This window comes from Brienomyrus brachyistius, chromosome 21 (genome assembly GCF_023856365.1).
Source record: "Brienomyrus brachyistius isolate T26 chromosome 21, BBRACH_0.4, whole genome shotgun sequence".
Lineage (NCBI taxonomy): Eukaryota > Metazoa > Chordata > Actinopteri > Osteoglossiformes > Mormyridae > Brienomyrus > Brienomyrus brachyistius.
The window spans coordinates 7,779,207-7,804,690 of NC_064553.1; the positions used below are offsets into that span (position 1 = coordinate 7,779,207).

Here is a 25,484-nt window from a genome sequence, read left to right on the forward strand (position 1 = left end):
CTTTCCACCTGTGTATAAGAGCATGTATTTTGTATAAAAGGTGTAGTAATGAACTGCCGCACATTCTTGATATGCGCCTTGGGGTGACTCTGTTGTGAAAGGCGCTATATTAAAATAATTTGAATTGAAATTAGGTTACCCAGTATACCTTACATTATTTATACCTTAAGAGTGCCAACCACAGGTTCTTTAAGAGACTGCTTTTCAAAAATTATCAATATCAAAACAAGACTGAGCAACTGAGAGAAATTGCGCTTCTAAAAATGTTCAGGACTCTCGCGTCTATTTCATTTTCATTCAGATTGACCGATAATGTGAAGTCAATGTGATACCACAGGCTTTCCCACAGTACTTTTGCCTGTTGAGTGCTGTTTTTATTGTTGAGAGATTTACAGCGGACGACGATTAAAGTCGTAATAAACTCTGCCATAAATAATCCTGCAAAGCGTCGCATGCATCAGCAGATTAATGTGCCCCGTGTGTGTGTGTGTATCCGTGCATTGCTGATGTCTTATGGGGGAGAGGCCTGAGAGTTAAATGCTTTGCCGACCCGCACTCTAAAAGTGTGCTGAGAGCGCGGTTTGCTTCCCTTTGAGTTGCTTTTGCTTGGTGAGCATAAACACATTCTGTTAATTATTTGTCAATAAGCGACTCTTCAAAGACAAACAGCTTGCATATGCTTACATTGATGAGGACTCGGCGAGAGATTAATTCCTTGCCAATAGCTTGCGGGGTGGGCGTTTATAGTCAGCCTGCCCAGCACGGCCCGAGCCACACGCCTCCTGGTTGATCATCTCTGGATCCTTTCTGCTCCGCTTGCTTTCAAAACTGTGAGGTGTGCATTTTATCATCAGAAGAAAGCCACTCCACTTTCATATGTTGAGCTTAAAAGACACTAATAAGCATGACAGATGTCCCTTGAACAGAGATATTTATATTGTGCCATCACAAGTGGATAAGAAACATAAAAAGGCAACAGATAATTCACATCTCTACCATTTTACCTGGCCCCATCGCACACTGCGCCCCTCACACCTTCCACCACATACTCTGTTCTATGCATGGTGGGACCGTTCTTTCATGGGTAATTGGCTGCACGGCATGATGGGAAAGGGGCCGTGTGCATGCTCATCCAATCCTGTTGTACCGTTCATGACAATATTTTATGGATTTTTAGATTTGCACCAGCAAAGAATGTATGAAGATGCAATTCAGCGTGTATGGTAAAATAGAACAAGGGGGGGTAAACAGATTGTTCTTTTTTGCAACAAAGGTGAATCAAATACTGTATTTTATATATGTATGGCATTTCCACCAATATTTGTAACTGATTTAGCTGAGCATGTTTATTTTCGGATGTGTTCTCTACACACACATGCAAACGTGTCAATATCTAATACAGAATCGCCAGCAAAAGGAAATGTCATTACGATAACTTCCATCATTCTTTTTTGATCAATATATTTCTGTGGGAGATTCTGTTTGATGAATTGCAGGGTTTCTTTTCTGTTATTCCCTGCACCACATTAAAGTTTCATGAAATTCTCATTTCATTGCGTGAGGCTGCGTGGGTGGTCGTGTATTATTTAAGGTATATTAAGTCATTTCGATGCTCGCCGACCATCGCGATCCTTATTTAAGAAGGGATTGATGTAAAATCGTGCTGGTCTCCTTCCACTGGTTCATGGCTCCCCAGAGCTCCCAGTGCCTCATGGGAGTACAAAAGAGCAACGGCCGACTTCAGATTCCATCTCCAGGTCTCTCCTTCTCCCCCCTAACGCCCCCCCCACAACAGACATACTGACCTCCATGTCCTCCCCGCCCCCCGCTGGCGAGTCATCTCTGCCTCGGGAATGCCGCCTCTCCGCATTCCCCCTTATCGCCCCCCTGGCCACACCGGTGCCTCCTGATCGGCCTTGTTTCTACACCCTCCGTTCCCCGGAGCACCACGCCTCTTCCGGGGGCCGGCCTGTTGCCTTCCACCCTCCACGTTCCATCCACTTGTCTGTTTTTATTTCTTTGTTTTGCATTGGTCATTTATTTATTTTTCTCACCACTATTCCCTTCACCACCGTACCTTTTATCTCCATGACTGGACCCCCCCCCAAGCCTAACAGGAACCCCCCCCCCCCATATGCCTGCTTTGATGATTTAATCTGAGGAAATGTATTCCTAGTTGTAGAGCAATTTTTTTTTTTTTTTGAAGGTTATCACGCTCACAGTGTGACTCCTCCCTTTGCTTCGTCTTACGATACTGAATCTCGGGGGGGTGGGGAGGTGGGTGAGGCGCCGCCCCCCCCCCCCCCCCCCCCCCCCGCCCGCTCAAGTAATGTCACCTTCTCCCGCCAAGCGGTGATCATTACAATAGATTTATTTTATCAGGCCAATGGAAAAAAAAAATAAAAAAAATCACCAAATGGATTTTACTTGAGAAAATACCGCTTATCATGGTAAGACGGGGGTCGCTACGTGAAACGAGGGCCTTATGTAACACACCTGCATCACTTTATATGTTTCACGCTCTGCTGCACAGAGCACCAGCTCTTCTCGAAGGGAAGAGAAGATGTGTGGATGCTTCCTGTCAAGCTGAGTTGAGGTTCCTCATTTATTTTAGATTCCGATTGCATCCAATTAACCATGTACATTTCTTTTATATTCAACACTGCATTTTATTCTTTATGACCAAAGTGCCGAGTACAAATTTCTCCACATTCTCTGTGGTTCTTACCATATAAAATTACAGTTGGTGTAAATATACTCCCTGTCGATTAGCGAACATAGTGCCCTGGATCTAATTTCTCCACTGCGTTTTGTTCTTCTTGATAAACCACACAGAGGCAGTAGATACTCTGTGTTTTACTGAAAGTCACAGAAGGTTGTGAAATTGATCCGGTCCTGTTAAACGCGATCCGGACTCACATACTTGGGAATCCAACACTTGAGGTCCAAAAAGCCGGAACCAGCGGCACTCACTCCACAGTGTAGCATAGGGTAGGGTGCAGTCCAAGGTCCGACCCAAGAAGATACCCCATTGGCTACTGGGCAGGATAGTGTTCTCTCTGGGTCGTGTATCTCAGGGTATAACACAGAACACAGAGCCTGTGCTGGATCTGGGTAATTGCATAACTGTAAGAATAAGCTATAGGAATCACAAAGGGAATAGTGAAGCAGCGCTTCATAAATAAAAGCGTGTATTTATAAATATATAATTTGGCGACTCGTGCTTAGCTGGACTCTGTGAGAACTGGATGTAAACAAGTGTGATGATTGCATACTGAGATACTTTTTATTTCGAAATGTGACATTTAGCTGTGAATAAAGGCAAAAGGACCAGTGAGGGCTGGCTGTGCATTTTGCGCTCGTGGAGGTTTTACTTACACAAAAAATGTTCTGAGGGCAGAAGGAAAAATGATTCGTTCAGAGAAACGGCCAATCAGATTGTAGAAGAGGTGGGTCCAAGCAACTAGAGGAGGCGGGACCCAGACATGTGATTGGTTTGGTTCCACCTCTAGTTGCTTGGGCCGACCTCCTTTACAATCTGATTGGTTATCTCTCTAACCACATCATTTTTCCTTCTGTCTCCCATGAGCACATTTTACCGATCACAGTTGGATGTAAAGCATGAACCAATGATCCAGGAGGCCTGCTCCTGCTGTCCAGTGCATAGCTGCAAGGTTGAGGATGCACAGGGAACTAGGCTGACATGTGACTTGGCAATTGAAAAAGTCATTACTGAGATCTACTATTTAAGGATTAGCCCTTAAATGGCTACCGCAATTGAATTACACAAATGAAATAGAGGCAGGGCAACAAATAAGAGCACAAGAAATGAAGGAGTCTTAAAGCTTTATGGGAAATTTAGGGGTTACAGTTGCGTGCATTTCAGTCCTACAGTATGTAAGATAAGATGAACATTATTGATCCCCGAGGAAATTCTGAAAAAAATATGGAATGCTTCACGTATTTAAGTACTATATATGATCATGATACTCTATTCGCTATTTGTACAAGTACGACTATAAGTTTTTAGGAATCCGTCTTCACATGTCCCATCTTGCTCTCCAACGAGACGCACGCAGTTAAGATAAAAGAAAAATAAGACCAGCGTACAGTGTCAGCCCTTCATCTGCCACTCCTGCAGCAGTTCTCAAGGTTAAATGCCTTGATCAAGGGCTCAACAGCGACAGGTTCACTCTGCCGGCCGCAGAACGTGCACCAACAACCTTCCGGTTTAATGAGGGACACCACATTTCTTTCAGGTCCTCAGGAAGCCCAAAGAATGGCTTCGATAGGTATGACTGAAAAAGACCCGCAGGACTCAGTGCTACAGGACACAGTTACTTGTTTGAATTAGGGTAGAGCTGGGTGGCTCCTTTGCATGGAGGGGGGGGGGCATTCAGGTGTTGAATAAAAGGGAATAGCGGAGGACACAGGGATATAATAATCATTCCGTGGAGTCAAATAGGCAAAATTATTGTCCAGTGAGGCAGCAAAGAGAATAGAAATCATTGGCTTAGACCACAGTTAGAAAACAATTAGTGTAACACCATGCTAGCATATGAGAGCTGAAATGGCCGCATGAATGGCGACACAGGCAGTGAGACAAATACACCTCTATACACACACACTGAGAGAGACAGAAACGGACCAAATCGAGAGCGATGGTACTGCAAAGGCTCAGCACTCGAAATGGAGGCAAAGCCCTTTAACAACATTGGGGGGTGGGGGGGGGGATTGCTATGTGGCAGGTTCTTAGGGTTTTAATTATACGACTCTGCGTTCGTAGGCTGGCAGTGACTGACGGTGTCCTGACAAGGCGAGTTTAACCTTCCTCTCATGCCACCAACGTGGGCAGTAATGCCGCCCCCAGTGAAAATGAACAGTTTCCTCTTGAGAAGTCCACTGTCAAGTAACGGTAAATACTAACAGATCTGACAGACGCGCCATTTCTAGGCCACGCTAGCCGACGCATTCTTCCCTCCTTGTTTTTATTTTGTTTCGACACTGCGAGGCTCATGACAGGACCGCCAACCTGTCGGCTAAATACTCCTGTGTAGGTGACTTGACTTGATGAGCTCCCCTGTTCTCGCTCGTTTTGAGCCGATAACTCAGTTTAGCCGAACAATGTCCCTGATTAACTAATCAGGTCCTCCTTGTTGAATTTCTCTCCTGGTCTAAGTTTAACTGGGAATCGTTCCGCTTCTACATACGTACAGATATGCCTGCTCTCTAAGTTCGGCCGTTTATATTTGAACGCAAACGAACAATGTAAGAAGTCAGCACACGTTCAGCAGTCATGTGTATTTACTGGGCAGTTAATAGGTGCACGTGCATGTCATCCTAACATGATGCTTTGCTTGAAGACCCATGTTCATTCGCTAAATTTCTGTGCTGCTCCAAATTGCTTCCAGAGTATGACTGGCTGACAATACAGTTTTATTTCATGGGTCAACGCCGGCTTGTCTGTCAGGAAAACCGGCGAAGGTGAAAGAGGGACGGCAGAGGCGGTTTTCAAGATATGCAGCAACTGACAGCTGCAACTAAGGGGCTCTTATTGCCCCTGGTTGGAAAAAAGGTATATATTGCAAATGCAGGGCACATCCCAAGGCTCAGAGTCACCTAGGGCTACACAGCTGAATTATTTCTTTGCTCAGATTTGACAGCCAGCATGTCTAGTGGCACCTTTCCAGGTGGCGAGAAATAGATGACAAGACCGTGTCACCCGGCTCCATTGTCCTCTGGCCGTAGCTGCCTACTTGCCTGAGCTGACAGCGGCAGGTGGCCTGGGAGTCTCTTTCCATTCCATTCCATTCCTTCTCCGTCTTCTTTGCGACGGGATGTCGAGGCGGCCATATTTGAGCGCTAAACAGCCCTATCCAGAAACCCATGAGCGACTGAAGATTAGAAATTGAAAATTATTATTATTATTTTTTTTGTGCTTCACCGTTTGAAAAACAGCTGTAGTAGACCACAAATGAGGCGGGTTTGTACAGATGCGGCGGATGAATATTTCTGATCCGCGATAACGTCATCCTCGTTCTCTGCAGCCGTCGCGATTCCTCTGTGACCGCTGCTCTTCAATTCTCGCTGTTGCTTCTCTACTTCAAAAACAGCATGTTCTTTTTAAAAAATGCTCAAAATCCTCCAGTCCAGTACTTTCGTCTTCATATCGAAAGCCATTCTCTGGTTTGCGAAGTTCTAATTTTACAGAAAAATCAGGATCACTGCTACTTTGGCATCAAACACCCATAAATGGATTTCAGTTCATAAACTCCCACACTACAAATCTGTAGCCACTCACCAGCAACTAATGGGTGTCCTTTAATGGAAAATGTGATTTTTGCAGAAGAGACCTCACTAATATGAAATCTGTAGTCCCATATGATTCAAGAGCCCCTTGGTAATCGAATGGCATGCTTTCGACTTTTTCAACTTCCATAGAGCAGTGATCACAGAGCGAGTGCGACAGTATTATCCCAGAGCAAATTACCTTCATACTGTAGGACCGTGGAGTATGTGTGTAATTAGTTTGCAGATATAGTCTGTCGTTAATGAATCTGAAATATGGAATATTACACAATATGTCACACACATTATTTGGAATTCAGAAGAATGATTGTTTGTATCGGCAAAATACTCTTCAAACGCCAATATTTTCATAAATAGTACGATTGTTTGGATGATTAACCTACAACATGAAAATGCATTGCACTAAAATCATTCCTTTATGACAGCGATTCTCAACCCATGGGTCGAGACCCAAATTAGGGTTCCGGCAAGTTCTGAAAGGGTCATGAGGCAGAGTTGTAAATGTAAGCATTTTAAAACCAACAAGCTCCTATGCTGATCCCAGCCCCAGTCCTAGAATTAACCTATATAAACAGGTCTTGGGTCTGCAAATGCTTAGTGCAAAACTAGTGAACACTCAACCAATCCAAGAAGTCAAAGCACAGGAGCCAGATTAAAATTCACTGGCACATCCAATCAGATTTGTGCGATAGGCATTGATTGGCGCAAACTGCAGAGTGCACTGTCTGCTTGATCATAGCGTGACACTAAACTACACAGTTACTACCTATACTTCATACAGGTTCGCGACTGAGCTAGCATGGTGAAAACTGGGTCATGGTGTAAAATGTGAGAACCACAGCTTTATGACGTTGTGAACCTTAATATTGCCATGAGCACGACCAGAACAACCAGAGCAATTTAGTCTGCCTTAGATGATGCTTCACACAATGCACATATTTTGTTTTGTATGAAGCCACAGCTGTATGTTAAGAAAATGCACAAAAGACCCAATTTTAAGAAACAATTAATAATGCAAATAACTGCTTTGTTGTTTGTCATGGGAGCCACAGGGTGAAAAACCCAAAGTTGAAACTGTTAAAACAAAAATTTTAAATGAAGGTGATTGATGAGCTGCCCTGCGATGGCTTGGTGCCCCATCTTGGGTTGTTCCCTTCCTTGAGCCCACAGTGTCTGGTGTAGGTTCTGGGCCTCTGTAACCCTGCATATGACAAGTGGGTACAGAAAATGGATGGATGGATGGATGGATGGATGGATGGATGGATGGATGGATGGATGGATGGATAAGTGTAAATCATTCATTACGTGGAAATTTGCCTGAATCTTTCGTTGGATTATGCTTTTCCCCATAAGCACCTACTAGTAGCAAACTACTATTTGTACTTCTGGTTAGATACAAAACTGCATTTCCTTGTACTTATATTTGTGTCGTGTGCGATGACAGTAAAGTCGAATCTTAATCTTTTCAATCAAGTGTCACACAAATAATACATGATAATTTGTGTGTTCCAATTCGTGGGTTTTGACTGTTTCGTCTGCAGTGTACAGATGTTAGTTTATTTCTAAGGATGCTCCTTTAAAAACAGTTCGCTAGTGGTCAGCGACGGACTGACATCCCAGCCAGGGTGGCTGCAGCCTCCTGCCCAGTGTTATCTGGGACAGGCTCCAGCTTCACTGAGATCTTGGACTGTGTGAGAAGTTAGGGATAAAAAAATAAAAAGCACCCATCCAGCCGTCTTGCAACGGCATATTCAGGAAATGGTCACAGGGTAATGAAAAGATACTATTTAGAAATACATTTAGAAATAATCCATCCATCTTCTAACCCCTTATCGTGGTGAGGGCGGTGGGGAATTTAGAAATAATTTGAAAATAAATAGTCATGAAACAAAAATCTCAGAGCCTTTTTTTGTGTTTCTTTTAGGTCCACAATTGTGAGACGCCTTTGTGGTGGTATACAAATGATGATTTAAAAAATATATATCCATATTCTTTTATTAGAGAAATGAGAAGACACTCCGACGTGGAATTTATTAACCTATCCTCCACTTTCCAAAATGGATCCATTGAAATTTTGGAATGAGCAGATTAGTCTCTGATTCCCCGCTGTGCCGGATTGGAAACCTCTAACACAGACGTTATGGGCAGAGTGTCAGCTTTCTCCATTAGGGTCTCCTTAATGGAAAAGCGATTGCATGACTTTCGGGGGGTTGGAGAGATGGCAGCTGGAGGTTTCGTTCGAATGGAGAGGGTGACTTCTGAGGAGGGTTGGTGTGACCCGGGGGGATTTGATCTGGCGGCATCACCAACCCCCCCCCCACACACACACACACACACACAGACACACAGACACACACACTCCCCCCTATCTGACAAGGGTGAAGCGAAACATGAAATCGAAGCCAGATAAATGTGCTCATTATGAGCCGGCCCACCCACGAGAGCAGCGCGGTCCAGACGCTCATTGTTGAAGACTGACGTCTGCATCTGTTGCCCAGAAGTTAATTCAAAAGCTTGAATACTGCATGCATATATTTATTAGTTACATACACTTGAAGGATAGGTACAATTGCGGATTTTCCAAACTCCCCAAGCATGACACAACGCAACGCAATGGATGTGAAATCTCTTGTCAACCACATCACCTTTTCTCAGTAGCGCCGTAAAATCCTTTAGAATTATACAAACAAAAAAACGTGCTTAAGAGCTTGTCGTCTCTCGTCTCTTTATCACATACTGCAGGCACTTTCCGACATAGCCTGCATTGTGCGCTGTCCTAAAACCAGAGGCCACAAATTATTCGAAACGCCTTTGTGAATCTGACTCCGCCTCACACTGAAGAACGCGACAGCCGACATCAAAGGTTTCTATACTGTGTATTTACAGCTGCCCCTCCTTTCATAGCTCATACAAGCAATTATGTCTCTCGGCATGGTACAAATTCCTGTTTTAGGCTGTGATTTAAGGAGATACCCACGATTTTCTTTTGTCACGTGGCTCTATATAATGAGGCATGAGGGACATGCGTGTACACAAGGGCGGAGCTACAGAGCAACTGAAATCAGCTGAAGGCTGATTGGCTCAAATTGCCCCCTCCCCTGTCACTTCCTGCTTCAAAACACATCATTGGCTAATGATAAGGTTGGCCCCTCTATATGAATGAAGGCCCATCTTATGCCCCTGGTGTGGTGATATCATCTCTGCACTGGTGTGATTATTCCATAGGCTTTGCATGCCCCCAAAGTTCACAGGGGGTTAGGGGGAGCGCACCAGCAGAAATATTCCCCGTCTGCATGAAGCTATTCCCCCTTCTCTAAGGTTTCCTGTTTTTTGCTTTATTCTGTTTGTCATTTTGGCGAGGTCAGGATATGCAGGTGATGTGTCTCATTTTTACCCCCCCCCCCCCCCCCCCCCCCCCCACTCATCACCACAGATTACCCCCAATCCACCTGGACACCGGGTCTCACGCTCGCCACAGATTTCTCTGGCTTTCCTCCATGGGGTTTACACCTTGTCACACACCGTATTTTGCATCTATCAGTGGTGCGGTATTTTTGCAGGGGGGGGGGGAGGTGGTCACAGTGCTGGCCTCAGCCTCACAGTGGACGACGGCATGACGGTGAACGGGTCTCCGCCGAGTCTCCATGAGGGCGTAGCCGCGGTGAAATGTCATATATTCCGCTGGGCCAGGTGCAGATTCGCAGCAGAATGTCAGTGAGCTTCACGACTGCTTTGAATGCCTCCGCTCGAAGCCGGAACCTTCCTCAAATGTCAGCCGCTGTGGCATACTAAATAAGAGTCCCAGAACACCTGAGGAGCATCAAAGACAAATTATTAAAAGCGCGTCCTATCGACTACGTATTAACCCCGGCTGCAGCTCTCCAAGAAAACAAAGGACTATTGGATGAGTTAAGTAGTTCTGTATCCGTATGTCGTTTTATATACTGTGTTATATAAATATTTCTATGTCTGCCCTAATCATGGATGTAGTATCTTTCCCTTTATACCCATTATAATGCATGATGACTGGGAGAATAACGTAAAATCTTGTATGTGCTGCCACATTGTGAGGGCAAAAATATTATATTCTCAAATTACTGGCAGAGGTGACAATATATTATATTTAAATAATATATCCTTTGAAAATGACACGGAAAGCGGTTAGTGTTGAAATGTCACTGTCCTGTCCTGCCTTTTTAGAGCGTTATCACTGCAGGTACCATAAAGGTGAAGACCATCTGGCCAGGCAGAGAGGTGCAGGACAAGGGCGAGTCACATGACCTCGGCGTGACGCTAAGATTAAAGAATCATGCAGCATGGATGCATATCACTTTAAGACTCAAGCCTCAGGTAAGTATTAAATGGGTTACGGATGAAAGGAGAGCGAGGCCCTAAGCCGTGCCGCGAAATCTAAACTTTTCACATGAAAATGTAGCCTCAGGCCGCCCATGGTTGGTTTTTATAAAAGTCCTTTCAGAGGCATGTTGAATATGCAGCCGGTTTTTAGATAAATATCAAAATGTCACGTACGTCCACAACACTGGGCAATCAGACACGGCAGTGCAAAGTCAGATTGGCCCGGAAAGCGATTGAAAAGCCCCTCGTAAAGTTTAAAAGAGCATGTTCTGAGCAATCAAACGATCGATTGGGCGCCAAAGGTGAGGACGAGGAGGACAAAGGTTATCCCCAATTTTTTTGTTGCTCATTTGTTTTTATTTTGATATGTTTTTCCTGTGTTTTATTTAGCTGAAGACCTTCAGGGAAAAAAAAATGAATTCATGTTTGTCGGAAATGTTGTGCAGGGGATTCTACAAAGGGAGGCCCACCTGCTGAGAAAACTAACGGATTACTCAATACGGGGGGGGGGGGGCAAACAGGGAATCAAATGCAATTTTCAAAATGGCTCATACTCAAAATAGTTCTGTGTTTTTTTATCATTATGTTTCCCTCCCCCCATTTTTAAGGCTTGGAGCAGAAATGATGAGGGGCGGGGGGGGGGGGGGGTGGGGGGGCGGGGGGGGGTGGGGGTGGGGGGGCGGGAGCCAGGGGAGTCAAGCCGTGGGGGTCGTGCATATTCAGACCAACGCAAGCACTGCACACTGTGCCCATGCTGATTGCCAGTCAGGTTTCGAGCATAAAAAGCTACAGCAAAATCTGACATTCTCTCAGTTTCTATAACGAGGCTTTAAATGTACTCTGCTGTTATCAAAATATTTATTTTATTTAAATTTTTTTCCCCAGATGCGATGAGGAACAACTGTCACAGTCTTTACAGAATTATTGCATGAGGCATTTGCTGTCTGAGTACAACAACCAGGGACAAAGAGGTTATAAAACTGTCTGCCTGCATTAAATCTTGTGAATTGTGTCTGCTTTTGTATTTAAAAAAAATAGCGTGTGGTGCAGCTCCTCTATGAAATAACAGTCCTGCTAAATGATGTGAAGTGATGTGAAGGGCAGGAAGGCTGCATCCTTAAGCACGGCACTGAGCCCACATCACCGGACTAACATTGCGGCTGTATGTACCGTGGACAGGGTCACCATGTGCGCATTTCCATAATGATTTTTATGCGTTCTCATGGGGAACATCGCCAGCCATGTGTCTAGATGGAGTACTTTATTATTATTATTATTATTATTATTATTATTATTATTATTATTATTATTATTATTATAGATGGATGGATGTTTTATTAAATCCCAGTGGGAAATTTGAACATTATTATACGAGATGCATTTATTATAATAACAACAATAATAATAATAACAATAAATTTGGTATAATTATGTCTGAATTTTCCTCTCGGGATTAAAAAGGTGTCAGACAGACAGACAGACAGACAGACAGACAATCCATCCATCCATCCATAATAATAATTTCACAGTTTCAAATTTCCATTGCTTGCTGTCAAGTACGTTTCTGGCATCTGAGATATGATCCACAGAGGGCTTCTCATGAAAAGACCGTGAGCCAGCAGAGGTAGGACCCCATCGTCTCAGATATGATTCAAATGAGCTGGACGGCACACAGTGGTTCAGTGTGGAGTTTGCATGGTCCTCTTGTGTCATCCGGGTCTCTTCCTGCCACCTTGGTTCTCTCCCACAGTGCAAAAGCATGCAACCTTGTGTAGGATAAGCAGTTGGAAGATGGATGGATTAAAAATAATCTCTGCTGTGCTGTATGTTAAATTGCCAGAATGTCTTTGGACGGTTTATTAAACGCTTCCCCTACCTTCCCCCTTTGTTCCTATGCTAGCAAATTTTTTTGCTGATGCATGTATGAACAGTAGCCATTATTATTCCCCTGTCAGAAGTTCGTCTACCACTTTGTTTTCACCAATATCCTGTAGCCTATTCATTTATTTTATTTTTTTTTGCATCGTACTGTCAGTTTTCTCCTCTCCTTTTCATTCTGCGTTTCAGTGCTCAGACTTAAGGTTAAAATATGAGAAAAGGCCATGGAAACCCCTATTAAAACAAGGGAATCACTTTAGGGGGATCCTAGATGTCTGCAGGTGAGTCAGCTGGTGATCTTTCTAACTCCCAGAAGGAAACTGTCAGGTTGAAGTAGAGCATTCGATTCCATGATGTGTGTCCAAATAGCAGATGGCAGTTTTACTGCTGCCTCTTCCTTTGTTTCTTGCCTGAATGTAATCGGACGCTACAGAAAGTAAATTACATCTAACCTTTGTGGCTCCGTCGCAGGTGCGCCGAGGGGAGCTGTTTGTCGCAGTTGTAATTTGTGTGAAATTAATATCATATGGACCCCGGGACACAGAGGTCGGGCTGAAGCGATCAAGATGTCAGCCACTGGAAACAGCCTTTGGATATGACAGGGGAAGGGGGGGGGGAGCGGGGTGAAAATTTGCATATGCCACTGGTTGACTAAACAAGGAGGAAGGTTTAACAGTTATGGCTTATTCACAGAGAAACGTGAATATCACTCCGACTTTGTATTAACTTTTCAGGTTAGGGAGCCCATTCACAGAGATGGCGGCAAATTACTGACGGTTCCAAAAATCTACCAGGCAGTACAGAATGTCCCCTTCGCTTTTGACCATGTGAATTGACTGCATCTGCAAGATTTTTGGCTTAGCTTTTAAATATCAGCATGGCACTTTGAGTAATACACGCTTTAAACTCAGGTTCCCTGCTTCACGCCTTTCAAGCTGTTTGCAAAGGGCATTTTAAAACATTTTTATAGCATGGAAGTAAACTTGATGCATTCTCTGTACCACTATTACCTATAAAAAAACAACATTCCGGGCTACCAGTGGATTTCTTCGAATATACGTCTTATAGATACACAGCTAAACTGAAAGCATAGATACAGTGTTAAATTAAAACTCTTGAAACAACGGTGATCATAAACTATACTGTAATACTGTAGTTAGCTTGGTTGCTCACACAGGTAACTATGTACTTGTTTTATTGGGTTTCTCAGAGCTGTTTAAGTATAAAGCAAGCACAGTGCTGTCCGTTCTCTTTACTGGTATTTCGCTACAACTCCTTGCTCATGGGCCAGTGCCCCTGTGACCTTGCTTGAAGCTCAGGCCTTGCTGTGCTCCAGGATCACGTCTCTCAGGCTGTTGGATATTCTCCCACGTCTTGGCATTCACAGTGAGACCGAGGATCAATCGGCTGAGGGTCGCTCCCTGCTGTTACAGGTGCGACGATGAACAGCTGTAGACAGACGGTAAAATGCCCCACTACCGTTCAGACCGTCTGAAGTCTCCCATTTTGTGCATTTATTTGCAATTTAATCATAAAATCAATTGCGGTCTAATTCCCAGTCATTGCTAACTAGTAGCAGCTCCTCTGTGAACTAGACCGGTAACTCAGGACATGACCTGCATGAAGCAATGCAGCGTTTCTTACAAAGGTAATTATTTCATTTGTATTCCATTTTGTCGGACGTTGCCAGTAGTTGTTTCTTTCCTTCTACGATGTCGGTGTGCGGCAAACTGGTGACAGGATAGGCTGTAAGCAAAGGTGCTGTAAGGAGGGGGGGGGGGAGTTAGATCGATTCCAAAGGCCCCTAAGGGCCTGGGGCCCTAAAAGAATTTGGAACATAATTGGATTGTTTGGGCTGGGACGGGTTCCAAAATCTCTAGCAATGCCCCGGGCTGGATGACTAGGACGTCCCAAATACATAGCAGCATATTTGCTATGAACTTTGATGGGGGAGAAGGTTTATAAGTGTAGTACAGGAACATTAGATCGTTCCACCAGGTAATCTAGTAGTTAATGCTGGTTTGATGAAAATGCCAGCCGCTGTTCTGGAATCTTACCTACATTCACTCCTGGAGGCTCTCCAGGTCGTCTGCCCAGTGCTGAGAGCCCAGTGGCCTATAGCTAACCGTGGGCTGAGTCCTTGGGTCTCTGAATTACGTGTGGGAGAGCAGCACTGTCCTTCATCAGTCACATCGTCTAATGCAGCGAGCGGACCTGTGCCTCACCGAAGACACTATTTCACATCATTATGGAATAATCATACGTTTTTGCAGCAGAACTGGCTCGAATAGCTCCTTGGGTAGACGCCATGCTAGCACATCTTCATTAATTTATAACCCGACAAAGGACACTTTGTTACATTGCTTTACTGCATTGCCAACCAATTACGTTTGCTTCATTCACATATGGACCTGTTTGGGTGGCATTAGCCTGCTTTTGCTTGTACTGCCCTTTGCTGTATACAAAATGAAATATTCAGATGGAAACTTGGCCCTTGAATTTCATTTTTCCATTGTCCCAGCTAACAATATATATTTTTTTATTTTCTAGGAAGGTTAACCGAACTTTACAATTAAGGTATGGAAATATTCAAAGGGTGTAGATTTCCTGATGTTCTCACAACGATATCCCACTTCCACAACTGAAACTAAGATTAATAATAAAAAACAATATGAGAGCATGATGGGGAAGTGAGTATCACCATCTGTCAGGAACACCGATGTGTCTCCACGGCAACACCCCCAGAGAATCTCGATTGGCCAGGCCCGCCCGGTCAGGGAGGGTCCTTCCTGCCTGCAATTTGATTACCAGTAAAGCACTTATGGGGCCACACCCCTTCCCAGCTGTGATCAGTATTACTAATTAGCTCCTTATACGTGTCTGGCACGCCTGCCAGACTCGATCTCCCCTTGATTTTCCTGGAGTTTGAGCGCCGCCCTTGTGGCTTCTGTCCTGCTTGTTTTTTCCTGATTTCATTTTGCCCTTCAGTTTCTGAGTTTCGCCTTGAGTTCCCCCATCCATCCACCGACTCTAAGTATTGCTTAAGCACACCAATCGCCGATGCCCATCACCCAACCCTGTTCTGCCTACCGACTGTGCCTTCTTCTCCTGACTATGGTTCTCACTGGACTATCGACTCTGGATCTTGTGCTGGCCTAATAAACCAACTCCGAAAAACTAATTCCGCATCAGTGTCCTTCCTACAAAGCTCCTTCGCAACCGTCGCTTTACTCCCCAAAGGTCATAGGTTAAAGGCTGTTCTTCAACATTAATTGTGTTAAAATGATGTTCAGGTAATAATGTTACTGTGCTGACATTGACAAAACCTTTATTAAAAATGTAAAACATGAAAACAGTCCATTAATGTTACAGTAACGAAGTTCTCTGCCAGCTTTGTCAAAGCCATTTAAATAATATTAACTGAAGTTCTGAGAATGTTAGCTGGATGTGCATTTATCTGATCAAACATCATATCCAAAAGTCAGTGTCTTCATTTTGATCAAAGAAGCTTGGTCTTCAGACCTACATTTACAAAATCTGGTGCTGGGATACATGACCATTTTTATCAGTACATTGTATCCATGTTGAGATTCTGTAATACAGTGTTTCTCAATCAGGAGCTTGTGGACCCCTAGACAGGGCACGTGTGCTGAGGAGGAGCAAAAATGTGGACCGTCTGGCTGAGAGCTAGCAGGGAGCAAAAATGTGTACTGTCTGACAGGGAGCAAAAATGTGGACTGTCTGGCGGGGCGCTAGGAGCAAGCAAGAATGTGAACTGTCTGGCTGAGAGCTGGCAGGGAGCAAAAATGTAGACTGTCTGGCAGGGAGCAAAAATGTGGACTGTCTGGCTGAGAGCTGGCAGGGAGCAAAAATGTGGACTGTCTGGCGGGGCGCTAGGAGCAAGCAAGAATGTGAACTGTCTGGCTGAGAGCTGGCAGGGAGCAAAAATGTAGACTGTCTGGCAGGGAGCAAAAATGTGGACTGTCAGGCAGGGAGCTGGGATCAAGCAAGACTGTGGACTGTCTTAGGATCCCCAAGGACCAGGCTGAGAAACATTTCTGTAATACACTCCAGTATTACTGGACTGAGTGCCAAAGATAACTGACTGATTGAATAAGGTAACCTGAGTGTCAAATCACAATCTCTCTGGGGCATAAACAAACAAATTGCCCTTTTAAGGAACAAGGACTCTGTATTCGATTCACGATAAGATCCAAGTTTAAATACACAGATGCAAAAGCATAATATTGAAAATTGATCCAAGGCCCAACTGAAATGTGAAAGAAGAACTGCTTTCTTTGATAGGCAAAGACACTTTCCAAACGCTTCCTGCCAGCGCTGGAATAATTAGCTGTATAAGGCCTCAGGCAAAATTTGACAACGAAGGCAGTGAATGACCCCGCCCACTTTTTTCAATCAACATGCAAATCTGTCTGCAGAATCAGGGCACATTAAATCAGCTGTTTTATGCCACAAATGGGAGATTTTTTTTGTTTAATTCTGGGTAAAATATGGGTTAAAATACACTATTTACTAGGCTTTCAAATCTACATTTCTTTTATGCATAACTATATCAAAGAATACTTATTTAGGGTGAATCGTGAACCGAATATCTATGTGATGCATAATGTTTTTTTAAAGATAAGCTCATGTACCCCCCTTTGGAACATTTCTAGGAGACCTTACCATCAATATGCCGTCCTAAACACTTTGTAGTTGGGGGAAGTTCTGATCTTATCATACATTCACAATCAGCAGGAATTTCCTATACCTGGCATTATGTATTTCTGGATATAATGTATGCTGCTTTGACCCTGTAAGTGCTTATGGAAGATGTATGAATAGATATATGAATTCCAGTTGATATGATCCAGCAGACCTGGGGTGCTGCTGGAGATTTTGGGCCCCATGAAATATCTTATTGGGCCCCCAACCCAGACCAATCCAATTATGTCCCAAATTTTGCATGGCCTATGTCACCCTGGGGCCCTTGGAATCGTCCTTTACAGTACCCCTGTGGAAGAAGGAACCCATTATTTTATCAATGGTCATGGTAAAAACAACCCACTGAGGAGTTTACAGACAACAAGCGGAGTTGATTATAAACTGAATATGATAGAAACCAAAAGGGACCATGAAAGGTCAAAAGAAATGCAGCTCAGTATAACAAGAACTAACAAGGACTCGGTCTAAGCACAAGTAAACGTAGAGGAAACACAGGCAAGACACATCTACAAGAAACACCTACAAGGAACACATTGACCAACAGAGGAACAGGGCAAGCACATACTGTATGTGCACTGGTAATGAGGAACAGGTGTGGGTGCTTAACTATAAACCAAAATACTAGGGCCTAAGAAATACACGGTAGATACAAGGAACATAGGATGTAACTACAAAACTGAACACAGGCAAGGTTGATCAGGAACAAAGTCACTAAAAGTAAGGGCTGATACTGAATACATAAATATGAGGAACATAATGCAACCTCATGAAGATGGCTTTCGCTTAGCGGAGCCCACTAGCAGATCCCGACGTGCTTCACGGCATTGCGATCAGTCCCTGTATGTGTTTTTGTTATATCTGTGCTGTACTCCTGATTTTCATGGTTGCTCTTGCCTGTGTCATGTGTGAATCATGTCAAATCCTCGCATGTCTCTAGCCACTTTGTAAATACCCACAAGTGTGCCTTAATGTCCAGCATCAGACCTTCCCACGTCCCTCTTATGTGATGGATGGGCTGCTAGTAATTGTGTTTGGTCCTTTTAAGGACAGCCAATAAAAGAGAGGCTCCCATTTAAGCGAAACTGCCTTGTCTCTGCTTACTGCTGTCATGCCTGGGTCTGCTGGTCATTACAACAATTAGCGTGGGGGTAACAAATGGCAGAACGTCTAACCCGTGATGACAGGAAGGCTTTGTTGCTCAGCTGCACACTCAGCTCATTCCGCCACACAGCGGCCCAGGGAAGAGGGAAAAACACTAGGGACAGAGGAAGGTGGTAAACCTAGGGAATCGCCGAAGAACGAAGGGGATGGTCAGCAACACCTGCTGGCCAAGCAGGGAAAAAACAGAGAAAATGGGACAAGGCAGGGATCGATCCCGACACATTAGCACTTCAGGAAGCAACAAAAAATATTCCTTGTTGGTGACTGCAGTGTGGTGAAGTTCTGTATTGTTCCATGGTTAATATATTTCGCTGACTTTGAAGAATGCATGCAAGTCATGTATCTCAGCATGTCCCAAAGCATGCAAACCCCCCCCCCCCAAAAAAAAAAGACACTGGTGCATGTTTTTGCAAAGACAGCCCTTTGTATTCTGCAGTATCAAGGTGATCACCGCACACCCTTAAGGAATCTTTGGAAGAGTCAGTCAGATGTGCTGTCTAAACAGAAAAAAAAATGCATGAGGAAAGTGTTGCGAGGCTAACAGCTCAGTATACACAAGGGCCCATTGCCCCGGCTCACTTTTTGAATAGAGAAAAGGACCTGTATATTCAGCCAAATGAAATGCAAGTGCACTGTTAATGATTATTTGAGTCTCTGCGGAGGTCTCTTCTAAAACAGCATGCTGCAGGGGACGCTGATGCTGTTTCAATATGAATTACAACTCTGAGCAGCACTCCAGTCTGTAATGTCAGAGAATATGGAGAGAGAGAGAGGTCCTCAGGCAGCCTAATGTATACTAATTCTGCCTCTTCCTCGGAAATGTATATCTTAGAAAGGCTGCTGTTGTTCCAGCTTATTGAGAATTTGAACTGAAGAGCGCAAGTCATACACTGCGTCTTAAAATAGCACTCGATACGTTTCCGATGTGGATAACGAATGTGCATTAGACACCGGTTCGCACGAGTGCGTTCGCCGCTGATAATGTGAATGATTCTCCAGAGACCTTCAAGCAAACACCATCAGTCGATGTCATGAAAATGGGAAAAAGTTCAGTCTGGCGTTTATTTTTCATAGATGCTGGAAATAAAATGATTTGCAATAACTATGACTAAAGACTTCCTCTTAAAATGATAAAGCTAATTTACTATCAACACAAGCACAGAGGAGAATCTGTGCGTTGAAATATTCTACGTAGAAATGTATTTGTTTTCTTTACGACTCCCAGATATACATTTTTTATGACACCGATGTTCGGGCATGTTGCACTCTCTTGACTTTGGGACGTAAATAACAGTCTCTGGCTACCTTACCTCGGACTCTTTGTGGAGGACATTTTAGTGTAATTCGTTTTATGTGTCTTTCAAGGTGCTGTTTTGTAGCAGGGTCGTGTCTGGAAATAGAAGCTGCATCACAGCGTTAATTTGAGTGACTCATTGTCCAGCATGGTGCCTCTTTTTGTTCCCTACTTCCATGACTCCACTTTCAGTTCTTCTTCTGCTATTCAAGCTATTTAATACCTTGCGATCTCGCAATTTTACTTCACCCATCCACTCATCTTGTAACTGCTTATCCTGGTTATGGGGTTCAATGAGGTCAGCGTTCTCACAATCCTAAATTTAGGAGCACGGTGGTATTTTGCTAGTTGAGGCGTGCTGTCTTTGCTGTATGTTTCTGTGTAGGAGGTACTGCTGGAGCATGTCTCGGGTCCCTTTTCATGGCATGGCTCCATGAAATGCTTTGATCCGAAGAGTGGAATGTAAAAGACACTGATCACAGGAGCGCGGCTAGACATTCACAGGAGCTCTTGTGAGAGGATCTTCTGTTGCCCTTTGTTGCACATTACATAGCGGGTAGTGTGGTGTGCTTACAATTGTAAACGGGTGGCCAAACTATTTCCTGCTGTGGTCCAATAGGAGCTCTACTCTTACACCCTTGAGCGGGAGGTGTAACCTGAAATTGTCAAGAGAATAAACGAGAAAGAGCAAAGTGAGTGATGCGGTTTGAATACATCTGAAAATCTAAAATGCATATATGTCAGAAAGCAATCAAATTTATTTCTGTATAGCACATTATCACATTACATTGTCTCAAAGCGCTTTACAGCATCCCCACCCAAAGCCCCCAGTGAGTATGTCAGAGGCAGCTTAGTTACAAACTGGCCTAAGTAACAAATAATAACAAATAACTAGAAGGATGCAATTTTTATTAGCATGGCGCTATCCACCAAATGAATAACGGGTAAGAGATCGGCAACCTCATCGTGTAGGGTTAAGCGTCAGGCAGACCTGTGGGTCTTCAGACATCAACCTCGCAATTTCAAAGGCAACATGCGGCCCTGCCCGCACTCTGAGAAGCTCACTGCTGTCACCGGAGCCGTGACATTTCAGGGGAATTGAGAAAGTGTCTGGCTGCTCCTCCGCTGTGGTCACTGAGCCCATTAAGCCAGGCTCCTAGGACGCTCGCTGTCTGGCAGGGAGTGCGCGGTTAGGGCGATGCTGTCATGTCAGCCATTATGCAACTCCACAATGAGATTAATTGACTGTCACAGCCGTTGGTGACACCACGTGGCGAGGGGAGAGAATTGTTTGTCCCCCAGATTACCTGGCCATAATTGACGAACACTTCAGGGCACTTTGGGGATTGGATAATACAGTCCAGAGTAACAGGGGCAGGATTGCTTTTATTATATGTTTTTTCCCTCATTTCGTATCCCTGCAGAAACGTCCATGGCGATGAACTGTATCCCGCATTTAGCTGCACACAGCCATGGCTGTGACCCAAAGTGCAGCTGAAAAAGTGAAATGGCGAGATGGAAAACGACCTCATGCAAACCACCATCTTGCATTCTCCCGACTTCCTGGTTCTAGAATTATTCTGCGTCTGTTGTTGACACATTTTGATGCACTGGGACTAATGGGAGCTGTAATGTGTGATCTTATGTAGATTAAAGGAGCGAGATGATTCCCATTGCTGTTGAAGTGAAAGATCTTAAGGAAAGAGGGAAGGTGAGCTGTCAGCTCCACTGAGTCCTGACCTCCACAAAGTAGTACCACGTGTTGAATGTGCTTGCAAAACATTACAGCCGGGGGTGCAGTCCTTACGAACTTTGGACTTTGATCGGAAGATCACTGGTTCAATAGCCAGAAATTTGACTTCTCTTTTCCTGCTGGGCACTGCAATAAATATGCATTGTTTGGATTAGCAGTGATCAGAATGTCTTTAAATGCAATTTGTAGGTAAGTTGGAACAAGTAAATATGGTTCTTATTTAGAGTCAGCCAGTAAAATGTTTGGCGACTGTACTGTAATGAGTTGACGAACCACTGAAGCCACGCAATGGGCACAGTGCGTACATTCATTGTTACAAACCATTGTGTTTAACCAGAATTTTTTATATAATAGGCTTTATGGCAGCCATTCTTAAGTGCGAGTTGGACGCTGTTAACCTGTGGACTGCCTGTATTCCGTAGTACTCTTTACCACTGGGTAAGTTGATCTGTACCTTGGACAATCTACTTATTAATGAAGTTGATCTATAATAATAATAATAATAATAATAATAATAATAATAATAATAATAATAATAATAATAATAATTCATCCATCATCCAAACCGCTCAGTTCACACTGGGGTCGCGGGGGGCCTGGAACCTATCCCGGAAACATCGGCCGCAGGTGGGAACCAACCCTGGGTTGGCGCCAACACACCGCAAGGAGATAATAATAATAATAATAATTATTATTATTATTATTATTATTATTATCATTATTATTAATTGATAATCTATTTGTGTTAGGTTCCAACTTAATAATAAGACAAAACAATTGCATTTGTATCTTTTTCCCCTCAATAACCCGATACTGGGACCGGCTGCCATTTATAAATCTGCAGTAGGTACAGGAGGAGAAGTTATTAATGTCTTCTTACAGCTAAGTAACTGGGTAAAAATGCAAGAAATAAGAATCCCAAAGCCCATGAGGACTTTGCATAGCTCAGAGCTGAGCCCTGTGTTGTTAGGAGTCCAGGAGACACTATTTTTAGCACCTTAAAAGCTTTCCTACTTGTTAAGCTGTGCTGGTAATCAACACGGTATTTTTTGTTGAAAAGCTATACTATTTTAGTTGCAGAAAAGTATAGAAATGTATTATATGCGATGGACATACATGTGATCCTCTACCTTTTATAACAGGTGCCATCATTCTTTGTCCTTATGGTAATATACAAGAGATGAGGCCTGTCTTGTTTTAAATAGCTATCAATTATGAAATTAAATATGGTGGGTTAACAATGGTAACAATGAAAATGTACAATATATTGTATAGTAATAGTTGAAACATATTTAAGTTCAGCTACAGTGGATAAAACATGCATTTAATAGTCGGCTCTAGACAGACAGACAGACAGACAGATTGAATATTTTATCTAAAATAAAATAAATTCCTCAGAAAATCTGGTCAGGTTTTAAAAAGAAATTAATTTATAGTAATTTGTTTTTGACAATGACATTTCAAAAGGTCAGGCATGTCATTAATTGGCAATTAGTTCAAATTAATCTTTTATGAATTGTGTATAACAGAGAGCATTTTAAACACTGGGAGGTATCCAAATATGTTGTCTAATTTCGTGAGTAACAAAAGCATTTTATCACGGAATTAAGAATGAAGTGCTTACAAATTTAAATCCCTGTGTTTCTGTACTTAACATAAAGATGCTGTACATTCTGAAACAAAGTGAGCCGAATGTTTATTGGCTGTAACATCTTCATTATTCCAGCCCAGATCAACGAAGGACAATGAAGACTACCTACACTGTTGAAGCAAACATACTGAAATATATGTAATTTATTTTTGCGGGTTTTTAAAAATTATTTCCGCGAATATTTACATTTAAATAATTATTTCCGCATTGGACTATAACTATTTCGGGTATTAATACTTATGGAAACAGGAACACTGAGCCAAATTCAGTCCTTATATGAACTGAATGCACCTTTTTGGAACAAGATGAAGCTGACAATATCTGTCCTAATATAAACTGCCTGAGGCTGAAAACAATCAATGTGCTTTTCTCGGATGCTGTGTGTGTCTGCGTGTGCATGTGCATGGCTCGGTGAACGCAAAGCAATGCACACATGCCTGGTCCTAAATTAAATTCCAAACTCGTGGCATGAGAGGTTGGCACTAATGTGGGTCAGCTCATAACCATCTTAATCAATTACAGCAAGACACTAAAATGCAAGACTAATTGGCAAAGCTTTCATTTACGTCTGGCGTTCACAAAGTACCAAAGCATGGAGCAGTTAGATTAAATATTTACTGAGTGGTGTCATTATGTTTCCATTAACATTTAAAATAGTTCATTAAACAAGATGCACCACTGATGAAGTAATTACTGATGTTAAATAAAACAACATGTTTGAAAAGTCTACACTAATGCCTCTTGTTTTTCACAACATAAGTGACCACAGGATTTCATCGTAAGCATTTCAACCAAAGTTACATGATGTTAATTCATACGTGGCTGCACTGCAAGTTTCAAGCACAACAAGTAATTAAATATGAATTTTGGCATTCAAATTGAGTTGGGCGCCGAAATTAAAAACAGACAGTTGATTATCGCTATCTAATTTATTCGTCATTTAGATATATTTTGGATATCTGATTTGCTGATGTGAGGTCCTGTTTTGAAATATCTGACTGTATTAACGGAAAATAAATCTGGGAACACCTCAACTTTACCCCCCACTACTGTCTACCGTTGACTTGGTCGTTCCATTGACGTGGTTTGCTTGATACTAACACTGTAGTTCTTTCTCACTAGATTCTATTTTTGGTGGCATTTGTTTGTAGAGCATTTCCGTTGCGAGGTTTGAAGCAGCATTTGCATAGGTCTTCTTAACTATCTTGTAGATGTAGCTGGTCAGTCACTGAAGGCTTGCGGCAGTTCTGCCCAACTTGGGTCCATGACAGCTGCATGTAATGTTTATCTGCTTCACTTGTATGCCACTTGGGACAAATTCACCAGCCAATTAAACAACACAATTGAATAACATTATAATATTTGTTTAAATGTCTGTTGCACTAATTAGTCTGCTGACTGAATTCACAATAATACAAACACTCTATAGGCCACAGTGGGTCTAAAGCATTAATCTGTTCAGACCGCTGGGACTGAGATGTGTGTTTACCTTGAACCACTCTTGAGGCCATATCTTATTGATCAGTGTAGTATATATTGTATTATAAACAAGTACCACATGCATAACTCAGTGTCAGATCACATACGTATACAGTGGTCATTCTATATATGTTCAGGTAGATGCACCAAGATAAGTTTATATGCATGACCAAGAGGTCCACCGGAAGCAGTGTCCCAAATGGTGCATGAGGGCCCTGTGAAATTGTTTGATCAGATGCAGCGCATTTGTGTTGTAGCTCTGGGTGATGAAACAAGGCAGAGGTAGTACCACCCATGATGGTGGTTACACTTTAAAAGGTCTGTCAGAGAAAAAAGGCAGGATCCAAATCCTGATTGATAGAATGTCAGAATGTTACAGTTAGCAGAGGATTCTGGTGTTTGATGCTGCAAATTTAGCATAATACTGTACGAAGGAATACTTATGTCCGATATAAAGATACTATTTTCACTATTATTGACATGGACCTCCTGTGCCGAGACTATTCAAATCAGGCTCACTGGTTAGTACTGTCTGTACAGATTTGGAACACAGAGTTAAATAGGATTTTTGTTCAAATTTGATGTGCATGTCTGAATGTCTCTCCTTCTGTTACTCAAATAGTCTGAAGTTACTTGGCAATAGTTTATTTCAGGTTTCTAAGGAAATATTTTGGAAGGGCATTGTTGAAAATGAAACAATTCATTACCGTTTGGCTTAACCCAACAACATGCCATCAAGCAACGTATTTAGAGGAAAAATACAAATCACATAAAGTATTCAAGCAATTATTTACTCCATTTTTGTAAACTTAGAGATATTTATTCTGCGTGTTTTGTAATGTGCTTCATGTCGAGATTAAATGCATGTGCCCCTTGTA

The 25,484-nt window shown here is 42.9% G+C and overlaps 1 protein-coding gene and 1 long non-coding RNA gene across 3 annotated transcripts in view; one reads left to right on the forward strand and one right to left on the reverse strand.

Annotated features, from left to right (window-relative positions):
• LOC125716238 (regulator of G-protein signaling 4-like) overlaps window positions 1–25,484 on the reverse strand; it is a 327,463-nt gene that overhangs the window by 124,502 nt on the left and 177,477 nt on the right. The window lies entirely within an intron of this gene.
• LOC125716247 (uncharacterized) lies at window positions 21,548–24,652 on the forward strand. Its single transcript, XR_007384287.1, has 3 exons — window positions 21,548–21,665; window positions 21,831–21,914; window positions 23,203–24,652. It is a non-coding gene; the product is annotated as an uncharacterized LOC125716247 (long non-coding RNA).